The sequence below is a fragment of the Chiloscyllium punctatum genome, chromosome 1 (genome assembly GCF_047496795.1).
Source record: "Chiloscyllium punctatum isolate Juve2018m chromosome 1, sChiPun1.3, whole genome shotgun sequence".
Taxonomy (NCBI): Eukaryota; Metazoa; Chordata; class Chondrichthyes; order Orectolobiformes; family Hemiscylliidae; genus Chiloscyllium; species Chiloscyllium punctatum.
The window spans coordinates 162,308,904-162,324,799 of NC_092739.1; the positions used below are offsets into that span (position 1 = coordinate 162,308,904).

The window sequence follows — 15,896 nt, forward strand, 5'->3', positions numbered from 1 at the left end:
TGCCAGTAACTAGGGGTCACAATTTCAAGACTGTCAGCAAAACAGCCAGGAGCAAGATGAGAAGATTCTTACAATCTTAGGATATGGAATGTTTTCCCTGGGGGAGTGGTGGAGACAGTTTCCATAGGTGGTTTCAAAAGAGAGTTGGATATATATTTAAAAGTGTTGATTTTACAGCGTTACAGAGATAGGATAAGAGAATGGGACTAACTATGTAACGCTTCCAGGAGTCGACACAGACACAATGTGTCAAATGGCCTCCTTCTGTACTGCAAATTCTACGATAGACTTGTCGTACAAAGTACAGTTGATAACTCTGGGACTACACTGAGTTTAAAAGAATGAGGGGTGGGGGGATTTCATAGAAACGTACAGAATACGGAGTGGCCTGGACAGAGTGGACGTGAAGAAGTTGTTTCCACTCACAAGACAGACTAGGATCCAAGAGTATAGCTTTGGAGTGAAGGCACAACTCTTTCAAACTGAAATGAGGAGGAATTTCTTGAGCTACAGGGTAGTGAATCTGTGAAACTCATTGCCACAGAAGGCTGTGGAGGGAAGTCATTAAGCATATTTAAGACAGAGATGGATAGATTCTTGATTAGTAAGGGAATCAAAAGTTAAAGAGAGAAGGCAGGAAAATGGAGTTGAGAAAAATACTCGCCATGATCGAATGGTACAGCAGACTTGATGGGCCAACTGACCCAATTCTGCTCCTATATCTTATGGTTTCTGGAACATGCTGCTCGAAGAAACTGTTACAAAAATAGTCGATGAGAACTCATTCTCCATGTTACCTGTGCCAATTTGATTCATCCAATTATCATCACACCTTTTCTTACAAGCTCCCATTATTTCCTCATGCCTGTACCATACTGCTGCCTGTAAACCACTCCGACAGTTAACTTCATACACTCACCATTTCTCATTATATCAACTCTCTTGCCTTTTCAAAAACCTCGAGCAAGTTAAATGTGACTTTTCCTCAAGAAATGCAGGCTTCCTTAAATAATCATTTATCCACGTGACAACTTTTTTCCCAAATCACTGTTTTCAGAGGTCTCCCCATCACCATACTTAAACCAGTGTTTGTCTTGACTTCACATTATTTTCTGAATGCTCCAGCACCACCTAAGTTTAAGGAAGACTGAAAATTGAGGCCGATGCCTCTGGAATTGCTACATCCTCTGGTATTCTGGGTTGCATCTCATTCAGCCCGGATTAGAGATAACTAATATTATCTCCTTTTTCCATCTTAAATCCTTCTAGTATTTGAATTATTGTCTCTTCTACATGGCCCACAACATCTCCTTTGGAAAAGACAAATATAATGTATTGTTCAGTTACGCCCTTAGCCTCCATGTATATAAATACTGAACCAGCCTTACTCCCCGACTTCCACCTTTTTAGTGGTTATCTGCATACAGGACTCTGTTTTATGTTGGCTCCAGTTTATTTTCACACGTCTTCGATGCTTTGCTTTTTTAAACACCCTTCTGAAACCATTCAGTCTGGTTCTCACTGGTGTTTTCTACTCAATATCTGTCATAAGCATATTTTTTCTTCTTTATCTTAATTTCTTTCTATTTGATTATTCAGGGAACTCTCAGAGTCATAGAGATGTACAGCATGGAAACAGACCCTTCGGTCCAACCCATCCATGCCGACCAGATATCCCAACCCAATCTAGTCCCACCTGCCAGCACCCGGCCCATATCCCTACAAACCCTTCCTGTTCATATAGCAACCCAAATGCCTCTTAAATGTTGCAATTGTACCAGCCTCCACCACATCCTCTGGCAGCTCATTCCATACACGTACCACCCTCTGCGTGAAAAAGTTGCCCCGTAGGTCCCTTTTATATCTTTCCCCTCTCACCCTCTAGTTCTGGACACCCCGATCCTAGGGAAAAGACTTTGTCTATTTATCCTTTCCATGTCCCTCATAATTTTGTAAACCTCCATAAGGTCACACCTCAGCCTCCAACGCTCCAGGGAAAACAGCCCCAGCCTGTTCAGCCTCTCCCTGTAGCTCAGATCCTCTAACCCTGGCAACATCCTTGTAAATCTTTTCTGAATCCTTTCAGGTTTCACAACATCTTTCCGATAGGAAGGAGACCAGAATTGCACGCAATATTCCAACAGTCGCCTAACCAATGTCCTGTACAGCCGCAACATGACCTCCCAGCTCCTGTACTCAATACTCTGACCAATGAAGGAAAGCATACCATATGCCTTCTTCACTATCCTATCTACCTGCGACTCCACTTTCAAGGAGCTATGAACCTGCACTCCAAGGTCTCTTTGTTCAGCAACACTCCCTAGGAACTTACCATTAAGTGTATAAGTCCTGCTAAGATTTGCTTTCCCAAAATGCAGCACCTCGCATTTATCTGAATGAAACTCCATCTGCCACTTCTCAGCCCATCGGACCATCTGGTCTAGATCCTGTTGCAATCTGAGGTAACCCTCTTCGCTTTCCACTACACCTCCAATTTTGGTGTCATCTGCAAACTTACTAACTGTTCCTCTTATGCTTGCATCCAAATCATTTATGTAAATGACAAAAAGTAGAGGGCCCAGCACTGATCCTTGTGACACTCCACTGGTCACAGGCCTCCAGTCTGAAAAACAACCCTCCACATCACCCTCTGTCTTCTACCTTTGAGCCAGTTCTGTATCCAAATGGCTAGTTCTCCCTGTATTCCGTGAGATCTAACCTTGCTAATCAGTCTCCCATGGGGAACCTTGTTAAACGCCTTACTGAAATCCATATAGATCACATCTACTGTTCTGCCCTCATCAATCTTCTTTGTTACTTCTTCAAAAAACTCAATCAAGTTTGTGAGACATAATTTCCCACGCACAAAGCCATGTTGACTATCCCTAATCAGTCCTTGCCTTTCCAAATACATGTACATCCTGTCAGTCAGGATTCCCTCCAACAACTTGCCCACCACCGAGGTCAGGCTCACCGGTCTATATTTCCCTGGCTTGTCTTTACCACCCTTCTTAAACAGTGGCACCACGTTTGCCAACCTCCAGTCTTCTGGCACCTCACCTGTGTCTATTGAGGATACAAATATCTCAGCAAGAGGCCCAGCAATCACTTCTCTAGCTTCCCACAGAGTTCTCAGGTACACCTGATCAGGTCCTGGGGATTTATCCAATTTTCACCGTTTCAAGACATCCTGCACTTCCTCTGTAATCTGGACATTTTGCAAGATGTCACCATCTATTTCCCTACAGTCTATATCTTCCATATCCTTTTCCACAGTAAATACTGATACAAAAAATATTCATTTAGTATCGCCCCCATTTTCTGTGGCCCCACACAAAGGCCACCTTGCTGATCTTTGAGGGGTCCTATTCTCTCGCTAGTTACCCTTTTGTCCTTAATATATTTGTAAAAACCCTTTGGATTCTCCTGATTTCTGTTTGGCAAAGCTATCTCATGTCCCCTTTTTGCCTTCCTGATTTCCCTCTTAAGTATACTCCTACTTTCTTTATACTCTAAGGATCTATCCTGTCTATACCTGACATATGCTTCCTTCTTTTTCTTAACGAAACCCTCAATTTCTTTAGTCATCCAGCATTCCCTATACCTACCAGCCTTCCCTTTCACCCTGACAGGAATATACTTTCTCTGGTTTCTTGTTATCTCATTTCTGAAGGCTTCACATTTTCCAGCTGTCCCGTAACCTGCAAACATCTGCCTCCAATCAGCTTTCGAAAGTTCTTGCCTAATACTGTCAAAATTGGCCTTTCTCCAATTTAGAACTTCAACTATTAGATCTGGTCTATCCTTTTCCATCACGATTTTAAAATGAATAGAATTATGGTCGCTGGCCCCAAAATGCTGCCCCACTGACACCTCAGTCACCAGCCCTGCCTTATTTCCCAAGAGGAGGTCAAGTTTTGCAACTTCTCTAGTAGGTAAATCCACATATTGAATCAAAACATTTGATTATTCAACCTTCCTCTTTCAACGGATAAAATATACACTTTCTTGAAGGTCAAAATTGTTCAGCAGCCATATTTCCTCTCAAATTTTGATTCTCACTTGCTCAGCCCAGATCTATTCTTACCTCATTGTAATTGGCTTTCCCCAAATTAATTATTCTTACTGTGGATTGCCCCTCATCTTTCCATCAACCATCCCCCCTTACTGATATTTGATCCACTTAGTCCACCTTATGCCCAAGTACTACATCTTGCAGTGCCTTCTTTTTCACTAAACTGGAACCATTCTTCTGTAGAAAACGTTTCTGAAAACACAATGAATGGATGGCTCTCCTTAAGTCTATCACTATCTAAATTAACATATCGCAGCAGCATGCGTTCACTTTGAAGTAAACATTAGCTGCACATTCACGATAGCAAGAACATCCTCCATTAGATAGCGACTAAGCTGCACATAACACTACAAGAATGGCTTCACCAATATCCTGTATTATTGCAACAATACATCCTTGTTCAATTATTTAAATCTTCTTGCTATGAAGGCTAACATGCAGTTTGTCATCTTGACTGTCTGCTACACCTATGCTCTTACTTTCAGCATCTGGTGCACAAGGACACCCAGATCTCATTAAACATTCCTGTCTCAATTTACAGCCATTTGAATATTAGGCTACCTTCCTAATTTTGCTAAAGTAGATGCACTTACCCATTCAGCTTGTCCAAATCACACGACAACATCTCTGCATTCTCCTCTTAGCTCACACTTAATCAGTCCTCTGCAAATTTTGATACTATATTTAGTTCCCTCATCTAAGTCATTAACATGTAATGTGGGGTCTGTGGTACTCCATTAGTCACTGCCTACCATTCAGAAAAAGATCTATTTATTCTGACACTTTGTTTCCTATATGGTAGCCAATTTTCTATCTATCTCAATATACTCAACTCAATACCTCAGTTTTGATCATATACACGAATATCTCTCTGGGACTTGGTCAAAACCTTCAGGAAGACTAAATAAACCACATCCATTGGCTGCCCCAAACAACTCTATTACTTCCATCCTCCAAGAATTCCAGTAGATTTGTCATGCATGATTTCTCTTTGGTAAATCCATGCTGTGTTTGAATCGACACGAAGTGCTCTGCTACAAAATCCTAGGTGATGGACACAGTATCTTCTACACTATCGATGTCAGACTCACTAGTCTATAATCCCCTGATTTCTCTCTACTTCCCCTTCAAAATAGTCGGGTTACAGTAGCTGTGCTCCAATCTGTAGGAACTGATTCAGAGTACCATGTACTGAACTGCCTCGGTTCATGACCTGTCCTACCTGCCAATCTCCCTTCTCACCTATCCGCTTCACCCTTCCCTCTGACCTATCACCTTCATCGTCACCTCCATCCACCCAATGCACTCTTTGCTACCTTCCCCTGCCCTCCTCTCTGACCTATCACCTCCATCCCCACCCCATTCACCTATTGCACTCTTTGCTACCTTTGCCCCAGCCCCACCCCCCTCCCATTTATCTCTCCAACCTGGAGGCTTCCTGCCTCCATTCCTGATGAAGGGCTTTTGCCCGAAATGTCATTTTTCCTAATCAGATGCTGCATGACCTGCTACACTTTCCCAGCAATACTCTCAACTAAACTCTGGTTTCCAGCATCTGCAGTCCTCACTTTTGCCCTCAGAGTCTAAACAAGTCTTGGAAGATGACAACTAATGCATCCATTATTTCTCAGGCCACATCCCCAAATACAATGGTCATATAATTTGCATGAATTGATTTGCAGGTAATTAAGAATGCAAACAGAATTTTGTCCTTCAATGCTACAGGAATAGAGTTAAAAATAGGGAGGCTATGCTGCTGCTGCATAGGGTAATGTTGAGGGCACACCTGGAATACAGTGTGCATTTTTGGCCTCCTTACTTGAGAATGGATATATTCACTGGAGAGGGTACAGAGGATGTTCACCAGATTGATTTTGGAATTGAGAAAGATGGCTTATGAGTAGACCAGATCTATATTCATTGGAACTTAGAAGAATATTTGTTTTTTTTTGGGGGGGGGGGGGGGGGGAGAAAGAGGAGAGAAGAGAGAGAGAGAGAGAGAGAGAGAGAGAGAGAGAGAGAGAGAGAGAGAGAGAGAGAGAGAGAGAGAGAATATACGACAGAAATATAAAATTATGAAGGGAATAGATAAGATAGAAGCAGGGAGAATATTTACACTGGTGGGTGAAACTAGAACTAGGGGGTGCAGATTTAGGACTGAGCTGAGGGGGAACTTCTTCATCCAAAGAGTTGTAAACCTATGGCATTCTCTTCCCAATAAAGTAGTTAACACTACATCATTGATTTTTTAAGGCGAAGATAGATTTTTGAACAGGAAAGGAATCAAGGGTTGTGGCAAGAGGGTGGGTGAGTGGAGCTGAGTTCACGAAAAGATTAGCCTTTTTAATTAATTTGTTCATTTGGGGGGAGGGGGGTTTGCCCACCAAGCCAGCATTTATTAAACATTCCTAATTGCCGAGAAGGCAGTTCATTGTCATACATGTTGCTGAAGATCTGGAGTTACATGAAGGCCACATCAGTTAGGGACAGCAGATTCCACCTCCAAAGGACATTAGTTTCTACAACACCTTTTCTCTATGAATACACATTTGCTTCAGTTCCTCCCTCACAGTATGTCATGGATGGCCTCCTTTGTGAATACAGAAGTGACGTGCGAGTTGTTTGTCAGCCGCCGCTTTTTTCCCCAGTTCTGTTTAAAGGGACGTAAATTCATCTTTACATAACTAGAGAAACTTTTATAGACAATTATGGTGCCCATAAGCTTTCTCTTATACCCTATTTTCCCTTTCTTAATCAAACTCTCTGTTCTCCATTGCTGACTTCTAAATTGTTCCCAATTCTCAGGTCTTCTCCTTGTCTTGCTAATATGTATGTCTCCAGTTTTGCATCTAATACTATCTCTACTCTCCCTCTCTACCCTCCCATGGCTTGGCCACTGCTCTCTTTGCAGTCTTTCACCAGACAAAAATAAGCAATTTTTGTAGTTAATTCATTTGCTCTTTGAATGCTTGCCATTGCCTATCCACTGTCATTCTTCCCAGTAACATTCCCCAATTCATCACAACCAACTGATGCCTCATATTATTGTAGCTTCCCTTATTAAGATGCAGGACACTCAGAATCAAAACTACTTCACTCTCCATCTTGAGTACTTCACCAAGAAGGACATGAATAATGATAAAGTTAGGAGGGGTATGTTGATATATTTAGGGCACATCGATATTAAAAAGACAGTGGTGTTGGGTGCCTTGAAAAACATTAAGGTTGACAAGTCCCCAGGGCCTGATGGGATCTTTCTCAAGGTACTGAAGGAGGCATGGGAGGCGATTGCTGGGGCTTTGACAGAGAACTTTCTATCCTCAGGGGAGGTCCCAGAAGACTGGAGAATAGCCACTTTTGTTCATTTGTTTAAGGGTAACAGGGAAACTCCAGGAAATTATAGGCTGGTAAGCTTTACATCAGTGGTTGGAAAATTATTAAAGGGACAAGATTTAGTCACAATTGAAAAAAATACGAACCTATTAGGGACAGTCATCATGGCTTTATGCAGGGGAGGTCCTGTCTCACAAATTTGATTTGAGCTTTAAGGGGAAGTGACAAAAACGATTGATAAGGGTGGGACTTTGGATGTTGTCTGCATAGATTGGTTTCACAAGTGGACGCAATATCGAGAGCGTGTACTGAACTGTAATGTTCTATATTCTATGACTTTACAGAAGAACTTTTCAAGGTCCCTCATGGTAGGCTGGCCAGAAGATTAAGTTTCATGGGGTCCATAATGAGTTGGATACAAAATTGGCTTGGTTACAGAATACAGAGGGTATTTGTGCAGGGGTATCTTTCTGACTGGAGATCTGTGACCAGTGGTGGTTTGCAAAGATCAGTGCTAGGACCTCTGATGGTTGTAATGTTTTGGATGAAAATGTAGGTGGTCTGACTGCTAAGTTTGTAGATGACACAAAAATTGGTCCTATTGTGGACAGTGAGGAATGTTGTCAAATGATACAATAAGTTGGAAAATTGGACAGAGAAATGGCAGATTAATCTGCGCAAGGGTGAGGTAATGCATTTTGGGAAGTCACATTCAAAAGGGGAGATAATAGACTGCAGGACCCTGCCAGAGGAAGTGGTGGAGGCTGGTTCAATTGCAACATTTACGAGGCATGTGTGGATGGGTATATGAATAGGAAGAGTTTGGAGGGAAATGGGCTGGGTGCTGGCAGGTGGGACTAGATTGGGTTGGGATGGGATATCTGGTCGACATGGACGGGTTGGACCGAAGGGTATGTTTCCATGCTGTACATCTCTAAAGGAGATAGACAGGTCGGACAAGTCCGGACAAGTCAAGGAGACAGTGCTGAGCTGGAAGTTTGAAACTAGGATGAGGTGGGGGAAGGGGAAATGAGGAAGCTGTAGAAGTCCACAATGATGCCCTGGGGTTGAAGTGTTCCGAGGCGGAAGATGAGGCGTTCTTCCTCCAGGCGTCTGGTGGTGAGGGAGCGGCGGTGAAGGAGGCCCAGGACCTCCATGTCCTCGGCAGAGTGGGAGGGGGAGTTGAAATGTTGGGCCACGGGGCGGTTTGGTTGATTGGTGCGGGTGTCTCGGAGATGTTCCCTAAAGCGCGCTGCTAGGAGGTGCCCAGTCTCCCCAATGTAGAGGAGACCACCTTGACTTGTCTTAACTTGACTTGACCTGTCTCCTTGACTTGTCCAGACTTGTCCGACCTGCCTATCTCCTTTTCCACCTATCCACTCCACCCTCTCCTCCTTGACCTATCACCTTCATCTCCTCCCCCACTCACCCATTGTACTCTATGCTACTTTCTCCCCACCCCCACCTTCCTCTAGCTTATCTCTCCACGCTTCAGGCTCACTGCCTTTATTCCTGATGAAGGGCTTTTGCCCGAAACGTCGATTTCGCTGCTCGTTGGGTGCTGCCTGAACTGCTGTGCTCTTCCAGCACCACTAATCTAGTATTTGCTTTCCAGCATCTGCAGTCATTGTTTTTACCTAATAGAATCTTGGAGTACAAGTCTGTCGCTCTGGAAGTGGTGACACAAGTGGATAAGGTGGTAAAGAGGGCATAAGGAATTCTTGCCTTCATTGGACAGGGCACAGAGTATAAAAGTTGCCAAGTTATGTTGCAGCTGTATAAAACGTTTGTTAGGTCACAAATGAAGTGCTGCATGCAGTCCTGGTCACCTCACTATATGAAGAATATGAAGCCTTTGCAGTGGATGCAAAAGTGGGTCACAGAGTCCACATAGCAGATAAAAAAAAAAGTTGAGGAAACCCTGGGAGCTATACAGTGGTAATGAGACCATTAAAAAATAGGAAGACAAGTCGGCTGCTTGGCTCCTTGAACTTGCTCTGCTACTCAGTAGGATCAAACTCATATCCACTTTCCTGTTTTTCCCCCATAACCCATGATTCTACTACTAATCAGAATCTCTCTCAGCTTTAAAATTACACAAGGACTCTGACCCCACAGCTCCCTGAAACAAATTCCAAAGACACTCAACACTCAGAAGAAGTTGCTCCTCATCTCAGTCTTAAAGTTGGGGCTGTGGTCTGAAAGCTTGTGTGATTTCAAATAAACTGGTTGGACTTTAACCTGGTGTCCTGTGACTTCCAACTTTGTCTATCCCAGTCCATCTCTGGCACCTCCACATCATCTCCTGAGGGGAAACATCCTCTCAGTATTTACCCTGTCAAGCCCCTTATGAATCCTTTTCACTTCAATGAGATCACCTCTCATTTCTCTAAATTTCACTAAGTCGAGTCCCAATCTGTTCAACTTTGCTTATAAGGCAATTACTCCAACCCAGGGAATGTTATGCACTAGTAATTCCAAACCTCAAACTTATACTCTGGAGACCTAGGTTCAAATCCTGTAGGCAGTTAGTGCTGGGCAATAAATGTGGGTCTAGCCAGAAATACTCTCATACCACAGATTTATAAAGTAAATTAATCGACAGGACAAAATACCAGACACTGAGTTGCTCACATAAGCTGGCATGTTGAATATCATTATCATATTGAAAGTGCCACAACTGAGGTGACTTCCTGTGTAGCTAAAATGCCTGACACTTGCTCACCAAATTATATCTTCTATACAGAAGTAGAGTCCGGGGCGCACTCTCAAAGCAATCAAAGAAAATGCTACAAAGAGACTTTGAATATTTCTCTTCAGAGTTATGATCACCGGAGAGGAAATCTCAAGCAAGCAGCTTGTCCAAAATGCAATGGCATGCAGTATCCTGTCCTATTTTGAGCAAAAACTTTCAGCTGCAGATTGACCTCAACAGTTACTTACGTTCTAACCAAAAATGTACTAAATAGCCCAGATGACGGACATTGCACTTACCAATTTGAAGGACTAACTACAACGACATCTCAATGCAAAACAACATGGTTTATCTATTGCACAGAGGCTCCTGAATTTCTAAGTAAGTTCTGGCAAATTAAAGATCAATAGTCTTCCCCAAAGAATTTTGGATTGCTAAACTGCTAACCTGAAAAAAAAATCAATAGAAAGCACATCATCATTACTATATCTCTCCAGACCACAACTCTCAAGGTGGCCTTATTATGGCTATTAAACAGTGAGAGAACCAAAAGGCAATTTTTTTAAAAAAGAAGTTCATCTCCTCTGGCAAAATAGTTGTCTCAAGAACATCACCCTGATTATTACAGCTCAAAAATGTATGCCTGAAAGCCTAAATGCTACTTTCTTATGGGAATATAGGTTTCAGACAAAAAGACAAGAGAAATAAGTGGAATGTGATCACTTTCAAGTGCCTCACAGTGGGTTATTACAAACTGTGACCTTAGAAAGCATCACCTGAAAGTTTTCAGCCAGAGTAGATATGGCAAGAGAGATTAAGACGACTTTACTGCTGCACAACCATTCCTCAACAAAATAATTTCATTTAAAACTCAATCAGCAACATTGAATGCTGCAGTAACATAGCAAAAGTCTCTCTTGGTATCAAATTTTGGATCAAGACCCATTTAACAGTTGTTAGGTCAATTTTTTGGCTTTTAAAAAACGCATGTTACACCATAAAACCAGCTGGAAAATGAAAAAAGCAACAAGCTACAACACACTTTTCATAACAGATTTTCAAAAGATGCAAAAGGTTACTCTAGTCATTTATTTAATCCCCCTTCTGCATTCTCAGAGAAATTTGGAATCAGGTAAAACTTAAAGACTTGGACATAAAGTCAATGATTCAAACTCCAGAAACTCTATACGGCAAAAACATGAAGCAATCTCCACCTGGCTTGCGCGATCTATTTAAAAAAAACTGAATCACCCTGCTGAAAGCAAGAACACAGTCCAACTTTGAGACAAACTAGCGAGGCAAAAAGATATTAAAAAATGAGAGATCTTTCACAGATCCTTACCACCAACTCATTTAAATTCACTTCCACCAAAAAAACTGTCAGTTATGTTTCACAACAAGCATATAAAATCCAAGTGGAAGCCTTCCAGAGTTAGAACTCTCAGTTGCTGAATATGACAGCACCAGTGGTCATTTGACACCTACATTTCCCCACCCCCTTCCCAGCACAAATCCGACCATGTAAATAAGTATTAGATGCCCAAACATGAATCGACAAAGATCAAAAATAGAGAATTAAGAGCCAGAGATTCCTTTCGTTTCAGGGGCAAATTCCTGCAAGATATTAACTGGAACAAAAAACATCACACTAGCATTCTTTTTGCGCGCACTTAACAACAAAATGGAACTCTCATTTTCCTATTAAACAGAAAGAACCAAGATTGGTTAAAACTGCAGGATAAAATTTTTTTTAATGATCAGGTTAGAATACAATTTTTCAAATTCTTATCACAGAACCTTAGGGATCCAACATGAAATCTACCAGATCAGGTACTGAGGGATAGGATCTATTTATATTTAGAAAAGAATGGGCTTATCAGGGATAGGCAACATGATTTTGTGTGGGGGAGATTGTGCCTTACCAACTTAATAGAGTTCTTTGAGGAAGTGACTAAGTTGATAGATGAAGGAAGGGCTGTTGATGTCATATACATGGACTTTAAGTAAGGTGTTTGATAAGGTTCCCCATGGTAAACTAATAGAGAAAGTGAAGTCACATGGTGTGCAGGGTGTTCTAGCTAGGTGGATAAAGAACTGGTTGAGCAACAGGAGACAGAGAGTAGTGGTTGAAGGGAGTTTCTCAAAATGGAGAAAGGTGACCAGTGGTGTTCCACAGGGATCAGTGCTGGGGCCACTGTTGTTTGTGATATACATAAATGATCTGGAAGAGGGCACTGTTGGTAAGATCAGCAAGTTTGCAGATGACACGAAGATTGGTGGAGTAGCAGAAAGCATAAGGGACTGTCACCGAACATAGGAGAATACAGATAGACTGGAGAGTTGGGCGGAAAAGTAGCAGATGGATTTCAATCCAGACAAATGTGAGGTGATGCATTTAGACAAGACTAATTCTAGAGCAAATTATACAATGAATGGAAGAGCCTTGGGAAAAGTTGATGGGCAGAGAGATCTGGGAGTGCAGGTCCGTTGTACCCTGAAGGTTGCTGCATAGGTGGATAGAGTGGTCAAGAAGGCATATAGTATGCTTGCCTTCATTGGATGGGGCATTGAATATAAGAGCTGGCAGGTCACGTTAAAATTGTATAAGACATTGGTTCGGCCACATTTAGAATACTGTGTACAGTTCTGGTCGCCACATTACCAAAAGGATGTGGACACTTTGGAGAGGGTGCAGAGAAGGTTTACGAGGATGTTGCCTGGTATGGAAGGTGCTAGCTATGAAGAGAGATAGAGCAGGTTAGGCTTGTTTTCATTAGAAAAAAGGAGATTGAGGGGGGACCTGATTGAGGTTTACAAAATCATGAAGGGTATAGACAGGGTGGATAGAGACATGCTTTTTCCCAAGGTGAAGGATTCAATAATGAAAGGTCACAATTTCGAGGTGAGAGGTGGAAAGTTTAAGGGGGATACACGTGGCAAGTACTTCACACAGAGTGGTGGGCGTCGCCAGCAGAGGTGGTAGAGACAGGCACGGTAGATTCATTTAAGATGCATCTGGACAGATGCATGAGTAGGTGGGGAGCAGAGGGATACAGATGCTTAGGAATTGGGCGACAGGTTTAGACAGTAGATTTGGATCAGCTCCGGCTTGAAGAGCCTGTTCCTGGGCTGTAAATTTTCTTTGTTCTTGTTCTTTCAACAATATTCTGTCAATCTGATCAAGTTTCTATATTGGTTGCTTTAACGCAGTATTTCCACTGTTGTGCACTGTGTGAAGAACTAGAATGCCTGATCTAAAAAAGTTAAGCATAAGGGTAGAGAGGCCATGCTATAGGAAGCTTGTTCGGACCACCACTGGAATACTGAGCAGTTCTAGGCACCTCACCTTCAAAATAATTCACCTTGGAGGAAGCAAAATTAAAATTTACCACAATGATACTTGGCCTCTAAAGGTTACATTATGAGGTGCAATTACATGAGCTGGGGTTGTATTCCATCAAATCTAGAAAGCCAAGGACAATTTTGACCTGATCATGATACAATGGACAACAGATATAATCAATACAGAAGCTATTGCTGCTGCCTAAGGATAAGACCTTAAGACAAACGAGCAGGTGATGGTCATTAGGCCCACTGACTGCATTCTGCTATTTAAGATTATGCTCATTTAATAATACTCAACTCCAATTTCTTACCATAAGCCCATAATCCTGATTGCTTTACTGATTTAAAAAAAAACTAGCTGCCTCAGAATGTATAAACGCAACACAAGAACTAGGAGAAGGCAATTCAGTCCCTTGAACTGATGCCGCTATTTGACATGACCTTATTAGAGATGGTCATTCCCTGGCATTTTAGTAGAACGAATGCAATTTCTCTCTTATTATCTCAAGCCCCATGTATACTCCAGATCTTGTTACCTATAGACATAGACTACAAGAGGCACAAATGGTGTTGAACATTATTTAGTAGTCAGTGAATATCCCCACTTCTACAACTTATGATAGAAGGAAGGTCATTGATGAAACAGCTGAAAATGGTTTGCCTCGGACACTGCCCCAAAGAACAACTCAGGCTCTTATGGTGTAGTGGCACTGCCCCTCCCCCGTGGGCCAAAGACCTGATATGTGTCTAAACAGGTTTATATAAAAATACCTTGAGGAACCCCTGCAGAAATGTCCTGACCTCCAACAAATACAAGCATTTTCCTTTGTGATGCGTATAATTCCAATTAAGGGAGATTTTGCTTTGCGGTTCCCACTGAGTCCCATTTCGCTGGGGTGTCTTGATACCATACTCATCTAAGGGATGTGTTTTGTATCTAGCACTGTCCCTCTCATCTCTGAAGTGTAGTTCCTTTGCCCATGAATGGACCAAGTCTGTAATGAAATGAGGAGCTGAATAGCCTTAGCAGAATTCAAACTGGGCATCAGTAAGCAGAGATTATTGCTCAGCCAGTGGTGCTTGATTGCACTGCTGCTGCTCTGCTGGTGACACTTCTACCACTTGACTGATTTTTGAGTGTAAATGGGGCAATACCTAACCTGCAGAACCTGTCACGCATTTTCAGTACAAGATACATCTGAGTAACTTTTCACATCGTCAGGTAGATCCCAGTGTCGGAACTGTACTTGAATAACATGGCTGGAGGCGTAGCTAGTTCTCAAGCCCAACTCTGAAGCACTATTGCCATAATGTTATCAGGACCCATCACCTTTGCAGGAACAAATGCCTTTAGCAATTTCTTAATTTCACACAGAGTGAATTGGATTGATTATGCAAGTTACAATATAAATGCAATGCATGCTCCTCTTAAAGAAACTGAAGGAGGTATTTAATAATGTTATCAAGAGATCACCTATCTTGAAATAACCTGTTCAGTGATGTTGACTTCAAGTTGGACAAGAACCATTTGGTTCCACAGGACTGACTTATAAACACCAAGTCAAACAAGAAAAAGTCGAGCCATCTCTACTCAATTCTCATTTGGTACTAGACCACAACCAAAATTCTGTTCAGAGTCAAGTAGGACCAGCAATATCAACAGTGCAATATAAACACAGTACAGATACAAAGTACTCTACAAGGGTTGGCTTATTGCCACAGATCCTCAAAGCCTCTCCAACAAGATTCAAGTAAGGAATATGATGTAATGCCCACCACTTGTTTGGATGGATATTATTGCAACAACACAAGACATCCAACACCACCTCGACACAGGAATACGTTTTATTCATGTCCTTGCTCCTCAACTAAACTTCCACTCCCTCACCATGAAAGTTGTCATTTATATTATATACAGGATACAGAAAATGATTACACATAAAATGAGAATGACATTGCGTTGATAACAGAGACTGGTTTCAGAGACATAATTGAGTACTGTATTAAATATTCCTGAACACAAGGTGAAAATTACAGGTGGAAAGAAACCAGAAGTGACTGTAAAGTTTAAGAGTCTTAGAGAGCTGGAGTATGAGGATATCCTGATATTGTCAATTTAGATAATATATCAAGTATGTTGTAAATTAAATAAATGCAATTTAGTTCTTCAAAGCAAGACATTTTACAGGCAAGGCTAACGGAACTCAGGGCATGTTTAAGATCATGGGAATGGGGCAGAACATAGAAAAGTACAGCACAGAACAGGCCCTTTGACTCTAATTTTGGCACAACATAGTGGGCCATAGAGTTAGAGAGATGTACAGTACGGAAACAGACCCTTCAGTCCAACCTGTCCACGCCGACCAGATATCCCAACCCGATCTAGACCCACCTGCAAGCACCTGGTCCATATCCCTCCAAAATCTTCCTATTCATATAGCAATCCAA

General features: G+C 42.0%; 1 protein-coding gene across 3 annotated transcripts in view; it reads right to left on the reverse strand.

Annotated features, from left to right (window-relative positions):
- The window catches only part of LOC140481521 (polyadenylate-binding protein-interacting protein 2-like), a 128,010-nt gene that overhangs the window by 38,804 nt on the left and 73,310 nt on the right, over nt 1-15,896 (reverse strand). Inside the window, exon 1 of one of the 3 annotated variants that reach the window (XM_072577868.1) lies at nt 11,446-11,533. The exons of the other annotated variants lie outside the window; for them this stretch is intronic. The gene's annotated coding sequence lies outside the window, so the exon portion shown is untranslated. Of the gene's footprint in view, nt 1-11,445; nt 11,534-15,896 lie in introns of those variants that run through there. 3 annotated transcript variants of the gene reach the window in all.